Below are 17,853 nucleotides of genomic sequence, written 5' to 3'. Positions count from 1 at the left end.
ATGTGCACTTTTTTATATCTGCAATTAACATACACTGAAAGAAAAGTGTCTGATATTTGGATTATGATTGCATAATATAATTATGACACCTACTAATATAATTATAATCACGATACTCATTTTTATAGAAATTGTTGGTATAATGTTAGCAATGTAATAACCTTATACGTATTGTATTGACAAAAAATCAACTATATTGTTAAAACATCTATAAAAATAATCGGTGCCAAAGAACATTATAAATTTTGGTTGCTGCTATCATTCATCTCTCTGAGTGTATGAATTGCATTTATCGCAATATCAATACATTTGGCAAATTCTATTGTATTTGATACAGTAACTATTTAAGATACAAATAATTAATTAATAATATTTCTTCAAATATCAATTGTTCAAAGAATAAGTAATAACATGTTTAGTGCAGGATTGTGTAAATGCTACGCAAAGTGGACGTGAGATGCCACCGCATCTCTTGATATCTGTTGGATAGGCTTGACTGCCATATTATTATTTACATTCAAATGAAAAACTGTAGCATGTTTCTTCCTTTGTTTTCTTCTTCTAAACACTTCGTTAGAAAGGCTCATGTATATCATATTCAGTTATCTGCGGCTAGTCAGTTGAAACAGACATAATGTCACAAGTAAAATTAACTAAATACAATGTGTGGGATTATTATAAAAATCCGCAGAATTGGCGAGCAGAGTGAAAGTTTTGCGAATCAAGTTTGGCCTATATCAATTTTGGAAATTTTTTAAAACATTTACGTAAAAAGCATAAAGACGACTTCGAATCCATAGTTAACAGAAAGCAAATAGAAACGCCGGAGATATATTACAACAAATTAAAGTTAGTATGTTTAGTTTGTAAGAAGAATGCTCCGTATGAAAATTTTCACAATCACATACACTCTTCACATTCTGTAACAGAAGTGGCAGATTGTAAAATCAAATTAAATAAACAAGAATATTGCACACAAATTGATAATTTTGAGATAAAGTGTAAACTTGTAAATTGTAACATAATTATTTGCCTTAGTATTGAAACAAAAGCAATAAAATATTATTTACAAAACAAGCATAAGAACAAATTGAAAAATATGCAAACGGGCGCAATGTGTGTGCCAACCATAGATATATTACATATAGATAGAGCTTTGTGAATCTTACGCCTGCCAAGATAAAATTATCTTTTCCTCCCTCGCGCATGTGCAATCACGCATTTATCTTCAGAAAACAGAAGTGTTTATCCATGACAACCAAGGATATAACCTAATTTTATGTAAAAGTGCTGTATCCGCCGAGATAAATATACGAATGCGCATGCGCGAAGGAGGAAAAACCGTCACTATCTTGGCAGGTGTTGCATTATAGCAAAAATGGTACAAAGCTCTATCTATATGTAATATATCTATGGTGCCAACCAGTGCTGCCAGTCGGGCCGGGTTGCCCCTCCAACGGCTAGGCCGCGCGCACGGTAACCATGGTAACCACAGTAACGTGTTGTGGGTGCAGTTTTGGCACAATCCCAGTGAACAGACAGATACTGGTAAGGTTTTTGGCAGTTTTTTTTACCCTTGCAACAAATGTTGTTATTCTTAATAATTTCTGCCAAATAAAGTATTTCTTTATAATTATACAAGAATGTTTTTTTACAATTATTCTCATCCTATTCCTTTTTTTAAATAATTATTTTTATCCTATCTTATTCTTCATAAATTTAGTCTTCAATCTGTGTTATCAAAAAAATAAAAATTTAGATTTATATTTACTGGGATCCGTACGCTTACAATACGTTACTGGGCATAGCCTGGTTTTTGGAAGGGACTGGAGGGGCAACCCGGCCCGACTGGCAGCACTGGTGCCAACTCTTGTCACAAATACATCAGAACTATCACAAAATTAGAAATTAATAACGGAGAATTTTCAAGCAGATTGCAAATTAGAAGGATGCACTTTTCAAGGATGTTATATCGACAAAAACTTTAGAGAACATGTAATAAAATATCATAAAGAAGTTACTTTATACGAAGAAGAAAAGGGAGGATACCCGTGGATGCATTTCAAGTATCATGCTAAAGATTCTTTACAATGTCTTTTCTGTGCAAATGTCTTTTTACCGTCTCATTTAAAATATTTAAAACTTTATTTAAATAGCGATCATCAGGAAACACCCCTTTCTGACTATACGTCAAAAATAGGCAATAGTTGGGAATGGAAATACTGTACACAGAGTGATGATTATCATGTGCGATGCAATCTTTGTACTACCAAAATAGAACTTGATGTTAAATTAACGGATTTAAACTATTATTGTCAAGATATTGATCTGAACAAGCCGACAAGAATGAAAAGAGCGTATGACGCAGCGTCAGGACCGTCAAGAAGCCAACAAAACTAAAGAAAAAAAGTGACAGTAAGTTTTAATGAAAGTATTGTCAATACAATTATGCATACATATAATTAATCTGAGACATTGTTCAAGTCGCATTTTGACAGAACAAAACCAAACAATTGCCACAAAATTAGTTTGTTATGCAAATATTATAAATAATTTTACTGATTTATCCAAAGGTTGATCATGGAAATAACGACGTTCAAGTAGCACGACAATCAGCACGACATGAAAAAACAATCTCGACTTTGGTGATTGAAACAATCTATAGTATGAAAAGGAAATAATATATCTCTGACGGGTAATTATTTGTTTTATGTTTATAAAATTATAAATATGTTTATAAATTTACGTTTTATGAAAAATACAAAATCACACTTTCGAAAATTTATTAGTATATTTGATATGTTGAATGAGTTTTATATATATATATATATATATATATATTGCTTATGTAGTCTACTTGAAATATATAAACAATACTTATAATTTTATAAAGTAAAATAATTTTATAAACTAACAATCAACTCTTTGGTGGAGAAAAAATTTATTTCTCCGACAATAAGTTCTTTAACACAGTCACCATATTTTACTTTAATTTTGATTTCTTATATTTCTACGTTCAGCTTGATCGTACATGTAGCTTGGATATTCTTTGTACTTTAGATAATTTAAATTCATTATGACTCCTTAATTATTATCACATTATTAAAGATTTCCAAACTGTAACACTAATATATAATAATTAATATTGGTAAAATATGTCAATTTAAATTTTGTAGTTGTATTTAGCCTATAGATTTGATTGTGCTATCAGTATAAGAAAAAATAAATTTATTGTTAACAAAATGCATGCTGTAACATATGTAAGACGATTTTTTTGTGCAATTGAAGAATATTCAATACAGACGCTTATTGTATTATTGAATAATTTTATTTAGTAATTTTTTATTTGTTTGTTAAATAACACAATCTGAAAAATAACGTTTATTAGTTATATTCTGTAATTACAAGTCTGTCACACAAGATTTTCGTTCAGAAACGATATTGTATCGTTTGGTATTTTATTTAGTAACTTTTATTCGTTTGTTCTCTAAAAAATCTAGAAAGTAACGTTTATCAGTTACATTCTGAAATCATACAAGATTTCTGAAATATTTGTAACTATCAAAAATCTGCAAAAATCATATATTATAACGACGCATTTTTTAAATTGTTAATACAAAATATATTTCTGTGAATTAAAATGGTTTGAACAATGCACATCGACAAAAGCTGACAAGTACGCGAAGAACGTATGACACAGCTGGACCGTCAGGAAGCCAACAAAACTAAAGAAAAAAGGTGACAGTATGTCTCATGCAATTGAAACGGTGAAAAGACATTTGGACAAAAAAGACACTGTGAAGTGTATGTGGCATGATACTTAAAATACATCCACGGCCATCTTCCTCCGTTTCCTTTTGTGTATGAAGAAACTTCTGCATGTTTTTCCCCTACATGTAGACTAAAGTTTGTAGTGTCAATATAACAATCTTGAAATTTTAAATTAATTGTATCTAAATTTTATAATTATTAATAACTAAAAAATATAAATTACAATCATGATACTTCATAAAACTAAAAATTAAACACATTGAGTGTAAGCAAATGTATAAGTAGCGTATCAGTTTTCGAAATTATAATTACAAACATCCATAAAATTACGTCATTTTATTATTTTAATATTATGATTATGAAGAAATTTTAGTATTACTTACTTAATAGTCTTAATGCTTACATCATGTTCTGTTTGCTGAATATAATTTTGAATATGGGAGTAACACATTTTTATGATGTATGTAATAATTTAGTATAATTAAGTACAATTATAGATTGAGATGGATATTAATAAATAGTATATACTTATAATTATTATACTTAAAATATACGCATCAAAATATACTTATAAAGTATGGTCTTTTTATTTAATTACTCGATACAAATACATTTTTCGAAAAAATCTCTATTCTTCATTTCTGGAGAATAAAGAAAAAACATTTTGAAATAGAAAAAGTTTTGACTTATATATAAATTTGAGTAGCATTAAAAAAAAGTAAAACATACATATGCATGCAATTTAATCGAAGAAAAAGTATTCTTTTTCGTGTAGTGATACATAACTTTTTAAAATCATTATACCTTCCAGAATTTATGAAATATTTCGCAAATTATATACGTTATTCTTTTTTCCATTCGATTAATAACATTTTGTTCTAGAGTACCACAAGAGGTTGATTTGTTTAAAACTCGATATCTGCAAAACATATTTAATTACTGTACTGTGTAAGAAATACGGGATCATATTTTTTAATTTATTCACACGCTACCTGATTTAATAAATTACCTAAAGAAAATGGTCATCTGATATTTTAATCGTGCCATCTTTGCAGAGTAACACTAAAATGGTACTGTGCTATTGCACAGAGATCTTCAAACGGGAAGAAAGGTCTGCGTTCGAGTAGAGATCAACGAGAGATCGCGCACCGTAAGAGAATTCTACCGTAACGCAAATAAAATTTTACGGTAAATAAATAATAACAAAAGTCTATAAAATTATTTTTGCATATCTACATGCTTTATTTGTTGCACGTTATTTGTTTAATCGTACATAATATTTTTCCAATAATGAACAACTTTTCTAAATTTTTTAAGCAGTGATTGTCAAATAAAATGGTTTGATCATGAAGAAAACGTTTGAATAAAATTAGAATACTATAAAATAAATAAATAATATAAATTTTAAGTACGGTTATACATAATATTTATAAAATATACCTATAGTAAAAGAATGGGCTTTGGCAAATGTTCTATTAGCGAAATAATAAAATTAATCATATTATTGGAGATTTAATTTATTTTATAAAATTAATATTTTTATTATCTTTCCGTATTAGTAATAAAATAATATTGTAGGTTTAGTAGTCGGAAATAAAACCAAAATTGTGAAACGGCAGTACTCAATTAGAAATACTTACAAAAAATATTAGGTTAACACATATGTACTAGTTTGTCAACTTTATATATATCAGTATTAAACAGTAACTGTTTTGTTAAAATATAGCCGAAGATTAAGTCATGTTTAGTCACTTCGGAACATTTATCTGCAAAATGTCATCTGCTAAGGTATGTTACCATTTCCGCTTTGCATGTGTGTTTAAAATGACAAATAATTAATTTCAGCAGATTCCTATAGAACACCCTGTACAACATTGTAGATTAATTAACAAAAATTGATGATCTATTATGCTGCCATTTATTCGTTTTCTTTTACTTGTGTTCAATTTACAATATCTATTTAATTAAAATTCCTTAAAATAAATAGTTAAAATATCTTTCTGTATATTTTTTCTTACATTCTTGCTTTTTATCAAAAATTATAAACATTGAATGGTCCAATAAAAAAAAACATAAAATATATTTTAAACAATTCTAATATTCTTAGTAATATTAATATAGTAATATTCTTAGCAATATAGTTTTGACGAAATATTTATAAAATTATAAAAAAATCAAATTACAAACCAATAATATATAAACATATTGCAAAATATATTCGGACAATATATATTACGTGGTATGAAAATAAATGCGCACTTTTATATATCTGCAATCATTGAATAGAAATTGCAATTTATCAATTAATTCGGTATTACAAGTATTTCTTTGATATAGTAATTATTTAAGATACAAACAATTAAATGTATAATATCTCTTAAAACATTATTTGTTTAAAGAATAAGTTGTAATTGTGTCTTGCACTTAGATGTGTCATTGCTATGCAAACTGGACGCGAGATGCTACCGCGTCTCTTGATATCTGCTAGATAGGCTTGACCGATGTATCAATATTTACATTCAAATAAGAAACTATAACTTCTTTCCTGCCTTGTTTTCTTCTACAAAACACTTTTCGTTACAAAGGCTCCTGTATATCGTATTCAGTTATCTGCGTCTAGTCAGTTGAAACAGACATAATGTCACGAGTAAAAATAAGTAAGGACAACGTGTGGGATCATTTTGAAAAAATTTTGGAACAGAATTTTCGAGCATGGTGTAAGATTTGCGAATTAAGTTTTTTGTTCGTTGATCTTCAATGCGTTGTAAAACATTTTGGTGATAAGCATAACGAAGATTTCATATCCCTAGCAACCAAAAAACGAAGAGAAATGCCGAAAATGTATTTTGACAAATATGTAAATTGTCTTGTTTGTGGTACAAAACTTTTGTTTCAAAATTATCACAATCACTTATGCCAACATTCTACAATGGTATTGGCATATTATGAAATGACCAGAAATAAACGAGAATATTACATACAAACTGGTGATTTTACGATAAAATGTAAAATAGTGAATTGTGGCAAAATTATAACTCTTCCTCTTTCAAAAACAATAAAAAATTATTTATTAGGTGACACACATTTGAAGAAATTGAGAAATATGCAAACGGACGCAATGTCTATGCCACTCACTATCAAAGAGAAAAGAGAACTATTACGAGAAAAGTACGTAATATTGAGGTGTTTTCAAGCAAAATGCAAGTCTTGCAAATTTCAAGATTATTATATCGACACTACAAACTTTAGTCAACATGTAAATGAGAGACATGCTGATGTTGCTTTATACGAAAGAAAATGCGGCGAAGGATGGCCATGGATGTGCTTTAAGTATTATGCTCTATCTACATCAATATGTATTATTTGTAAAACAGTTTTACCGTATTATTCTGAACTTTTAATAAATCACTTGCATTATCAGCATTTTATGAACACACGTGATTATTACCATCACGACTTGAGTTGGGTGTGGAAATATTGTAATGCGAGTGGTGATTTTGAGGTGCGATGTAATCTTTGTACCGCCAAAATATCACTTGACGTTAAGTCGCATTTTAATCATCATACACACCACTTTAAAGACACACGTTGGCAGAAGCTAACAAGCACAGCCGGACCGTCAGGAAGCCAACCAAACTGAAGAAAAAAGGTGACAGTATGTTTAATTAATTTTTTATTTTTTTTGAGTCGCGTTTTAGCAGAACAAAACCAAACAATAGCCAGACAATTTGTTTCACAAGCAAATATTTATAAACGTTTATATAGGTTTATCAAAAGGTGAATGATGCTAACGGCATTCAAGAAGTTCGACAACCAGTTCTAATCAGCAGTTTTGGCTTTGGCAATTGAAACAATCTATAATATAAAAAGAAAATAATATATTAGAAGTGTAATTATTCGTTTTATGTTCATAAAATTACAAATATGTTTATAAATTTACATGTTATGAAAAATGCAATGTAACATTTCTGAAATTTATTAAGTACACATGTACAATGTATTTGATATATTTTGCTAATATGTAGTTTACTTGAAATTTATAAACTATACTTATAATTTTATAAAGTAAAACAATTTTATGAACTAACAATTGACTTTTCGGCAGAGACAAAATTTGTCTTATCGACAATAAGATATTCACAGTCACTATAGTTTACTTTAATTTTGATTTCTTATACTTTTACGTTTATCTTGGTCATACATGTATCTTGGACATTCTTTGTACTTTAAATAATTTAAGTTCATTAGGACTCTTTAATTATTATTATATTATTAAAAATTTCCAAACTGTAATACTAATGTATAATAATAGTTATTGGTAAAATATGTCAATTTAAATTTTTTAGTTGTATTTGGCTTATAGAATGGTTTGTGCTGTCAGTATAAGAAGAAATAAATTTATTGTTAACAAAATGCAAGCTGTAACAGATGTAAAACGATTTTATTATACAATTTGAAAATATTCAAGACATAAGAAAGCTTATTATACCGTTTGATTATTTCATTTAGTAACTTTTCATTTGTTTGTTTCTAGAAAATCTAGAAAACAACACTTATCAGTTATATTCTGTAATCATACAAGATTTCTTAAATGTTTATAACTATCAAAAATCTACAAAAATTAAATATTATAAAGACGCGTCTTTTCAATTGTTAATTTAAAATACATTTCTATAAATTAAAATAGTTTGAACAAATTTTAAATTAATTGTATTTAAAATTTATAATTATTAATAATTAAAAAATAAATTACAGTCATGACACCTCATAAAACTAAAAATTACATACATTGAAGACATAGTGTAAGCAAAAGTATAAATAACGTATCAATTCTCTTAATTATATTACAAACATCTATGAAACTACGTCATTTTATTATTTTAATATTATGCTTATGTAGAAATTTTTGTATTACTTACTGAATGCTATCAATGATTGCATAATGATCAGTTTGCGGAATCTAATTTTAGATATGGAAGTAATTTTTGTTAATTATGAAACGCATTTTTGAAGTAACATTTATAAGAATTTAGTATAATTAAGTATAATTGAAGACTGATGTAAATGTTAATAAATAGTATGTATTGCTAATTGTTATACTAAAAATACATACACATCAAATTATATTGTACTTTCAAAAAATAGTCGTTTTATTTAATTATTCCATAAAAATATTCAATACATTTTCCTAGAGAATAAAGAAAAAACATTTTTAAATGGAAAAAGTTTTGACCCACATATAAATTTGAGTAACATTAAAAAAAAGTAAAACTTACATACGCATGCAATTTAATTTTAAAAAAAGTATTCTTTTTCATGCAATGGTAAATAAATTTTTAAAATTATTATATTTTCCTGTATATATGAAATATTTCACAAATTATATACGTTGTTCTTTCTTACAATCAATTAGTATCAATTTGTTCTAGAGTACCAGAAGAGGTTGAATTTTTAAAAACTCGATATCGTGAAACATATATAATCACTGTATTGTGTAAGAAATACGGAATCAAATTTATTAATTTACTCAAACGCTACCTGATTTTATAAATTACTTAAAGAAAATGGTCATCTGATATTCTAATCGTGCCATTTCTGTAGAGTAACAGTAAAATTGCACTTTGCTGTTACACAAAGATTTTTAAACGAAAGGAAGAGTCTGCGTTCTAGAGATCAGCAAGAAATCGCGCATTGTAAAAGAATTCTGCCGTAACGCAAGTAAGATATTACAATACATAATTAATAACAAAAGTCTATAAAATTATTTTTGTAAAATTACATGCTCTATTTGTTGCATGTTATTTGTGTAATCGTATACACTATTTTTGCAATGATGAACTCTTCTAAATTTTTCGAGCATTGATTGTGAAACAAAATGGATTGATCATGAATGAAACGTTTGAATAAGACTAGAATAGTATAATATAGATAAATAATATAAAATTTAAGTATAATTAAACATAATATTTGTAGAATATACCTATAGTAAAAAGAAGTAGGCTTTAGCACATGTTGTATTGTATTTGGCCAAATATTAAAATTAATTATATTATTGAAGATTTAATTTATTTTATGGAAATAATATTTTTACTATTATTCCGTATGGGCAATTAAATAATATTTAAGAATCAGTTATCGGAAATAAAACCAAAATTGTGAAACGGCAGTACTCAATTAAAAGTACTTACAAAAATATTAGGTACCCACATATGTTTGTCAACTTTATATATATCGGTGTTAAATAATAACTGTTTTATTAAAATATAGCTGAAGATTGAGTCTTGTTCAGTCACTTTGACAGATTTATCTCAATATATTTTTTTTCATCAAAAGCTCATATATTATATTTATTTATAATTTTATTACATAAGCTGGTAGAGCTAAAAGCTAAAATTTTATGCTCCCAATTATTATTTGCAACATATAGGAAACCACAGACTTTTCGGCTTTGGGCTTAGGCCGTCTTCAGTGTGGGAAAACAAAACAAAGAGTTTCTTTGATCTAAATGTTAAATCGTAACGTCTATAAACTTATCTTTAATCCTATTTGATACATATTTTAAATTGAACTCACAACTGTGTATTTACTGAGGATTTTAAACACCAGTGCAACTAGTTATATAAAATAAAAGAAGCTTGATGAGCAATATGATGAAGACGTTACGAAAAATGACGTGACGCTTTTGAACACTTTTTTTATAAGCATAACGTAATTAAAATATACTGAAAACATTGTTGCGGTCAATATAATTTTTATTTTATTTAGCAACGACATTAGAGTAGATGACTATAGAAATATCAAATTAAGAAGTACGGTTATGTTCCTCTACCTTGAGATTGAAATCGGAAAATACAGAAAACCATAGAAATTGTACGTTGTATAATCAAAAGGATTTGCGTTGAGATCAATTTGAAATATGTATAAAATACGCGGAGAAAATTTTATATCAAAAATTACTATGTCCGGCTGTAACCGCGGACCAAAAATTTTTACTGTTTCACATGTAAAAAACAGTAAAATTTTTATAATTCTTTTATGGTCCGCGGCTACTACCGTACATAGTAATTTTAAATATAAAATTTTTCTCGTGTAGGATTAAAGATAAGTTTATAGGCGTTGCGTTTTGACATTTAGACCGTTTATCGAAAAATTGTTTGTTTTGTTTTCCCACATTTAAGATGGCCTAAGTCCAAGGCCGAAACGTCTGTGGTTTCCTATATGTAAATTATAATTGTGACCATAAAATCCTAGCTTTCGCTGTACCAGTTTATGTAATAAAATTGTAATTAACTGTATTAATTAAAAGAGTCATACTTATAAAATAAATATATAATAATTTATACTTATTTAACAAAAATTTACCAAATTTACAAAATTTCTACGTTTTAGTAATCTGTCCATATGACAGAAACTATAGAATGAAACAGCTATAGAAAGAAATAGATAAATAAACTATTAATACTTGGAAGTTTGTCACTGTAAAGAATATTGTTTATGTGCTCTGAACAGAATAATTAAAAAATTATCAATTTTTTTTAGAAAAATGATCAATCTTTGAATTGTTATAATTTTATGAAAAGAGGTGTACAATTTTGTTAGAATTGTTTTAAAAGGCTTTTACCTTCACTTTTGTAATTCGATTCTTTACGAAGATGTCTTCACACAACAATGCTATCTCAAATTTTAATAAACAGTTTTAAAGATCAAACCTTTGTTCAATATTTATGGAAATTTGCATAAAAATTTTTCACGATTCCATCGAATTGTTTGGAATTGTAAAGTTTTTGAGGTTTAAATCTTTCTTAAAATTTCCACCTTGTTTTCTAATCTTGTTATTTTTTTAACAGCGTAAAATATGTGCGATGAACGATATGAATTTGGCAGCAAAGTGACCACGAGTAGCCATGCAATAAAGTTACGTGCAGAAAGAACAACTAAATATTTTGTGCAAAATTCCTAACGAATTATTGCAATTACGCAATGACATAGCCGCACAATGCATAGAAAGAGCTTCTTCCGAGTCGTAGCGCGCACGCAATTGGTTGCCAAGGTAACTAAAAATGTTCGATGTACAGGACAATGAACACACTTTGCGAGATGCATGGAACGAGTGTTTCTCAAGTCGAGGCGTCAAACATTCAGTTTGTATGTCGCCGAAATGGATCAATACATCAATCATCACTGTACAACTGTTGCAACTCCGAAAGCAAAGTGAAAACAGTAACCCGGGTTACTCGATCGCAAAGTTTTTACATTTGCAAAAACAGATACTTTTCAAATTCTCTCTTAATTCAAATTTAATGTCGATAATTTACCTTTTTTGACGATACAATTTCCACGGAGTTAAATAATACGGGTAGAGGAGAAGGGGGGGAGTTTTGATACAATTATCGCGTACACGGAGCTTACCGTGATCAAGGCAATCTCAAACCAGTGTTATTAATTTGTGTTTACAGGTCACATTTTTGACGAACGACAGTGGTTTTCGAGATTTGCTCTTTGACAACTGTTTCTAGAATATTCCATGAAAAAATATTTGTCGATATAATTATATGGAATGCGAATTTGCACGAGATGCATTAAGTGCAACAATAATTTAACGCGGTTTACAATATACGCTCTTTTCGGTGCGATCCGATTCATTTCAGAAATGATGGTCTCTAACATTCGGAATCCCGCTTTTTCTATTTCATCATAATATAAATATAAAGTCTAAAAAATTATGTAATATTTATATTCTAAAAAATTTCACGTATCTTCGTAAAAGCATTTTTTGGAAAAAAAATTGAAATGAAAATTTTCTTTAACATAATAGTCACATAGAAATGTAAATGTTGTTAGATAGAAACCAATAATTATAATTTTCAAAATTTACGAGTAAAAAGTTGCAAAATTGTAGTAATATATGTTGATAAGTTAAACGTGATGAGAATTTGTACGCGACGCAGCGAATGATTTAATGTGTTTCTGTACCTTTTTTACGATAGCAATGCGATTTATTTCAGAATTAACAATTCTCATATTTAAAATCGTCTCTTGTTAATTTTGAGAATAATACAAAGATAAATATCTGCTTAAAAATTTAATAAAATTAATATTTAAAAAAATTGCAAATGTTGCATAAAATTTAGTTTAAATAAAGAGCAACGTTTCTTCAATTTTTCCTTCAAAAGATTTATCCGAAATTTTTTCGATTCAAAACCTTTTTTAAGTCAATCCTTTTATTTAAGATAAAAGTTTGCAAATCAAAAATTAAAATTTAATTTTTTGGAACAAAATAAACTATAATTAAAGTTGAAAAATATTAAAAATATTATTAAGCTTCCACTTAACAGATAATTAATATAAGAAGGAAAAGGCAAAAAGATCCATTGCTAGTTATTCGTGCAATATATTACAATATGTATTACAATTTATTGTATTTTTCAAAATCAGTATTATATATGCGTAACATTGTTACAGTGCCAACAATCGTTCAATAATAATAAATTTAAAAACTTGAAAACTTGAAGTTTATTGAAAAACTTGAACACTTGAAGAATAAATTTGTTCGTTGAAATTATTTTTCATGAAGAACATCTTTCGTATAATGTTTTATTTATTTGTAAGGCGTATCAAAACTTGTGAAACCGTTTATTATGATATTTTATTTGTAATGACACTGATGAAGGCCTAACATAGGCAGAAACGTTTATCTTTGTAATTTTATTATATAAAATATTGCACGAATAACTATAGTTATTATAGCAACGACTTCCTCGCCAGTTCCTCCTTATATTAATTTAAAACTTAAATTATTTGATTAATCTAATTTTAATTTTCAGTTTGTTAATTCAGTCTTTAAAATATAGTCTGATATGGACTTCCTAAATGCAATACAAAATCCTTTTGTTGAGAAAAGATTAAATTACAATTTGATACATTTGTGTTTTTGAGCATCATTTGCAAGTACAATACAAAAATAGTAGTACAGGGTGTTAATGGAATGTAGCTGAAACTAATTAGCTGTCATTTTTAAACGCACATAGGAATCAAGAAAGATAAAATATCTTGTAACGTAGGACATTTTGCAGTTTTATGTAAGTATAAACTAACAATAAGTATAAATATAACAATCGAAAATATTTTGAACATTAAATACACGTTTATAAAAAATGCCAAATCTTGCCAATTTTAATGGTTTATTTTTTTGAAGTGCGCTTTGTCAGAATTATAACAAACAAATAAGTCATTTTTGGAAATTATAAAAAAACTTTATGCAACAAAAGTTGAAGTTGCAGTTATAGTCTCGACTTACATTTTAAAAATATTATTTTTAGTTTATATGCAAATAGAACTGCAAAATGTTTCCTGTTAAAGTATGTTACTTTTTTCACTTCGCATGTGTGTTTAAATACGACAGCTAATTAGTTTCAGCAGCTTCCTATAGGACATCCTGTATAATATTGCAGATTAATTAATAAAAATTTATCAATTATTACGCGGCTATTTATTTGCTTCCTTTTGTTTGTGTTCAATTTACAATATTTATTTAATTAATATTCCTTGAAATAACCATTTAGAATTCCTTTTCTTTCTATTTTTTAAAAATATTTTTGCTTTTTATCAAAAACTTTAAACATTTAAATAAAGAAAAACATAAAATATGTATCAATTGATACAAAAAAAAAAAAAAAAAAATGTAAAAAAAATATGTAAAAAATAAAAAAATATGTAAAAAATAAAAAACATAAAATATGTATCAATTGATACAATATTACGAATTCATTAATGAATTCGTAATATTCTTGACAATATAGTTTTAATAAAATATGTATTTATAAAATTATTAAAAAATCACATTATAAACCAAAATTATATATACTGTGTAATATATTCGAATAATACATATTACGTATTATAAAAATAAATGCGCACTTTTATATTTCTGCAATCATTGTGATATCAGTTCTATTTATTGAAGTATCAATAAATTCGGCATATTACGCGCATTTTTTTGATACAGTAATTATTTAAAATAAAATAATTGAATATATATCAAATATTTCTAAAACATTATTTGTTTAAAGGATAAGTTGTAACATGTTTTACACAGAGTTGTGTTATTGCTATGGAAATTGGATGTGAGATGCTACCGCGCCTTTTGATATCTGCTAGAAAGGCTTGACCGACGTATTAATATTTACATTCAAATGAGAAACTATACTTTCTTTCTTTCCTTGTTTTCTTCTATGAAACACATTTTTGTAGAAAGACTCCTATATATAAGACTCGTATTCAGTTATCTGCGTTTAGTCAGTTGAAATACATTCAGTGTACAATGTCTCAAGTGGATATAACTGAAGACAATGTGTGGGAACATTTTGAAAAAATTTCGGGACAGTTTTTTCGAGCAAAGTGTAAGATTTGCGCAAATGAATTGACTTACGTCAGTTTTGTAAAGATTGACAACCATTTACGTTACAAACATGACGAATATTTCTTATCCGTAGCGAGTGAAAAAATAAGTAAATCGCGGGAGAGATATTATTATCGTCGTTCACAAAGTTCTGTTAGTAATATAAATATTTTGTCTGAAGATTATGTCACTCACATGGATTTATTGAGAGCAACGGCTGGTTCTAAAATTATTAATAATAAACCAGAATATTGCGCACAAATTGATATTTTCGCAATAAAGTGTAAAATAGTGAACTGTGACAAAATTATGGATCTTCCTCTTTCATTACTAATAAATCGTCATTTATCAAGTAAAACACATTTGAAAACACTGAGAAAAAAGCAAACGGGTGCAATGTCTATGCCACCGACAATTGCAAATAAAAGAGAACAATTTATGGAAAAGTACCTAATATTGACGGATTTTAAAGCAATATGCAAAATATGCTATACTCTTAGATGTTATATCGACCCTACAAAGTTTAGAGAACATGTAAGTAAGAGACATTCAGACATTACTTCATACGAAGAAAAAAACGGAGGAGGAAGACCATGGAAGTATTTCAAGTATCATGCCAAAGACACTTCAAAATGTTTGATTTGTCCAAATGTTTATCTATTGTCTCAATTGAAACATTTAGATGGTCATATAGAAGAAAACCATAAGAACCAATCTCTTTTTGAATATGTGTCAAAAATAGGCAGTGAATGGGAATGGAAATACTGTACAAAGATTAAAGAGAGAGATTATCACGTGCGATGCGATCTTTGCAGCAACAAAATAGAACTTGAACTTGTTAACTTAACAGATTTAAACCATTTTTGTACATCCGAAGATACAGATCAAGATACAGATCTGAACAAACCGACAAGTACGAAAAGTGCGTGTGACGCAGCTGGATCGTCAGAAATCCAACCAAAAAAGAAAAAACGTAAGTTTTATTGAAATTATTATTAATACAATTACTCGTACATATAATTAATTTTATACTCTTATCGAGTTGCGTTTTAGCAGAACAAACCCAAACAATAGCCAGACGATTGGTTTCACAAGCAAATATTTGTAAATGTTTATATATGTTTCTCCAAAGGTGAATAATGCTAACGGCGATCGCGACAGCTAGCACGACAATCAGCACAAAAAGCAATCTTTACTTGGTGATTGATACAATCTATAACATGCGAAGAATATAATGTATTTGTAATTTGTAATTATTCGTTTTATGTTTATAAAATTATAAGTGTGTTCATAAATTTACGTATTACGAGAAATACAATGTTATATTTTTGAAATTTGTTAAATATATTTGATATATTCAATATATTTGATATATTTTACTTATAGGATGTTGTCTGTCTTAAATTTATAAATTATGCTTTTAATTTCATAACATAAAATAATTTCATAAATTAACAATTAACTTTTCGAAAATTTGTCAATTAGTTATTCAACACAATCACAATATAGCAGATTTACTTTTATTTCATATATTTTTATGTGTATTTCGGTCGTACGTGTAGCTTGAACATTTATTGTACTTTAGGAAAATTAAATTCATTATGACTCCTTAATTATTATTATATTATATTATATAGAGGTTTCCAAACTATAATACTAATGTAATAATAATTATTGGTAAAATACGAGTATGTCAATTTAAATTTTCTGATTATATTTGATCTATAAAATTGATAATGCTTTTAGTATAATAAAAAAATTAATTTATCATTAACGAAATGCATGCTTTAACAAATGTAAGACGATTTCTTTGTGCAATTGAAAAATATTCAGTAAAAACGCTTATTTTATCATTGTATTATTTGATTTAGTAATTTTTTATTTGTTTGTTTAATAACGCAATCAAAAACTAACGCTTATCAGTTAATTTCGATAATCATACAAAATTTTTCAAATGTTTTCAGCTATCGACAATCTGCAAAAACAAAGTATTATAATGACACATCTCTTTAATTATTATAATTCAAAATATAATTGAAGAAATTAAAACTTTTCAAACAACTTTAAAAAAAATTGTGTCTTAAAATTTATAATTATTATGATTAAAAATATAAACTGCGATCAGAGGATACTTTATAAAATTAAAACTGAAACACATTGAAAGCATTATGTAAGCAAATGTATGATAATGTAATTTTATATAGTATTAGAAGTATCCATAAAATGCGTGCATTTTATTATTTTAATATTACGCTTATGTAAATGTTTTTGGATTACTCACTTAATACTATCAATGCTTGCATGATGTTTATTTTGCGGTACATAATTTGTATATGAAAGTAATACATTTTTCAATTTATAATAATTTAATATAATTAATGGTATAATTATAATTAAAGACTGAGTGTGTGGATGTTAATACAGCATGTGATAATAATTGTTGTATGAAGATATATATGCTTCAAAATATACATATAAAAAAATGATGCTTTATTAAATTATTCTATACAAATATTTAGTATGCTCCTATAGAATAAAAAACTTTTTAAAATAAAAAAAATTTTGCCCCACATATAAATTTAAGTAACGCAAACAGAAAGTAAAATCTGAATTTGCAAACAATTTAATTTAAAAAAAACATTCTTCTTCGTATATTCGTGTTTAAATTTTGAATGTCATGTTTT

At 27.1% G+C, this 17,853-nt stretch overlaps 2 long non-coding RNA genes across 4 annotated transcripts; both read left to right on the top strand.

The window, feature by feature from the left end:
* The first annotated feature begins 354 nt into the window (after positions 1 to 354).
* On the top strand, positions 355 to 8,703 carry LOC105679012 (uncharacterized). Of its 3 annotated transcripts, XR_010888352.1 has the most exons (7): positions 355 to 849; positions 1,934 to 2,066; positions 2,157 to 2,415; positions 2,574 to 5,559; positions 6,200 to 7,101; positions 7,193 to 7,420; positions 7,537 to 8,703. It is a non-coding gene; the product is annotated as an uncharacterized lncRNA (long non-coding RNA). The 3 variants fall into 3 exon arrangements; XR_010888351.1 differs by having other exon boundaries at positions 6,200 to 7,426; XR_001101779.2 differs by having other exon boundaries at positions 357 to 849; positions 6,200 to 7,420.
* A 1,547-nt stretch (positions 8,704 to 10,250) lies between these two features.
* On the top strand, positions 10,251 to 16,585 carry LOC136997728 (uncharacterized). Its single transcript, XR_010888353.1, has 2 exons — positions 10,251 to 16,142; positions 16,223 to 16,585. It is a non-coding gene; the product is annotated as an uncharacterized lncRNA (long non-coding RNA).
* The last annotated feature ends 1,268 nt before the right edge of the window (positions 16,586 to 17,853 follow it).

Source organism: Linepithema humile, chromosome 2 (assembly GCF_040581485.1).
Source record: "Linepithema humile isolate Giens D197 chromosome 2, Lhum_UNIL_v1.0, whole genome shotgun sequence".
Classification (NCBI taxonomy): domain Eukaryota; kingdom Metazoa; phylum Arthropoda; class Insecta; order Hymenoptera; family Formicidae; genus Linepithema; species Linepithema humile.
Note: the sequence above shows the minus strand (reverse complement) of the source record. Positions and strands in the feature narration are given on the sequence as shown.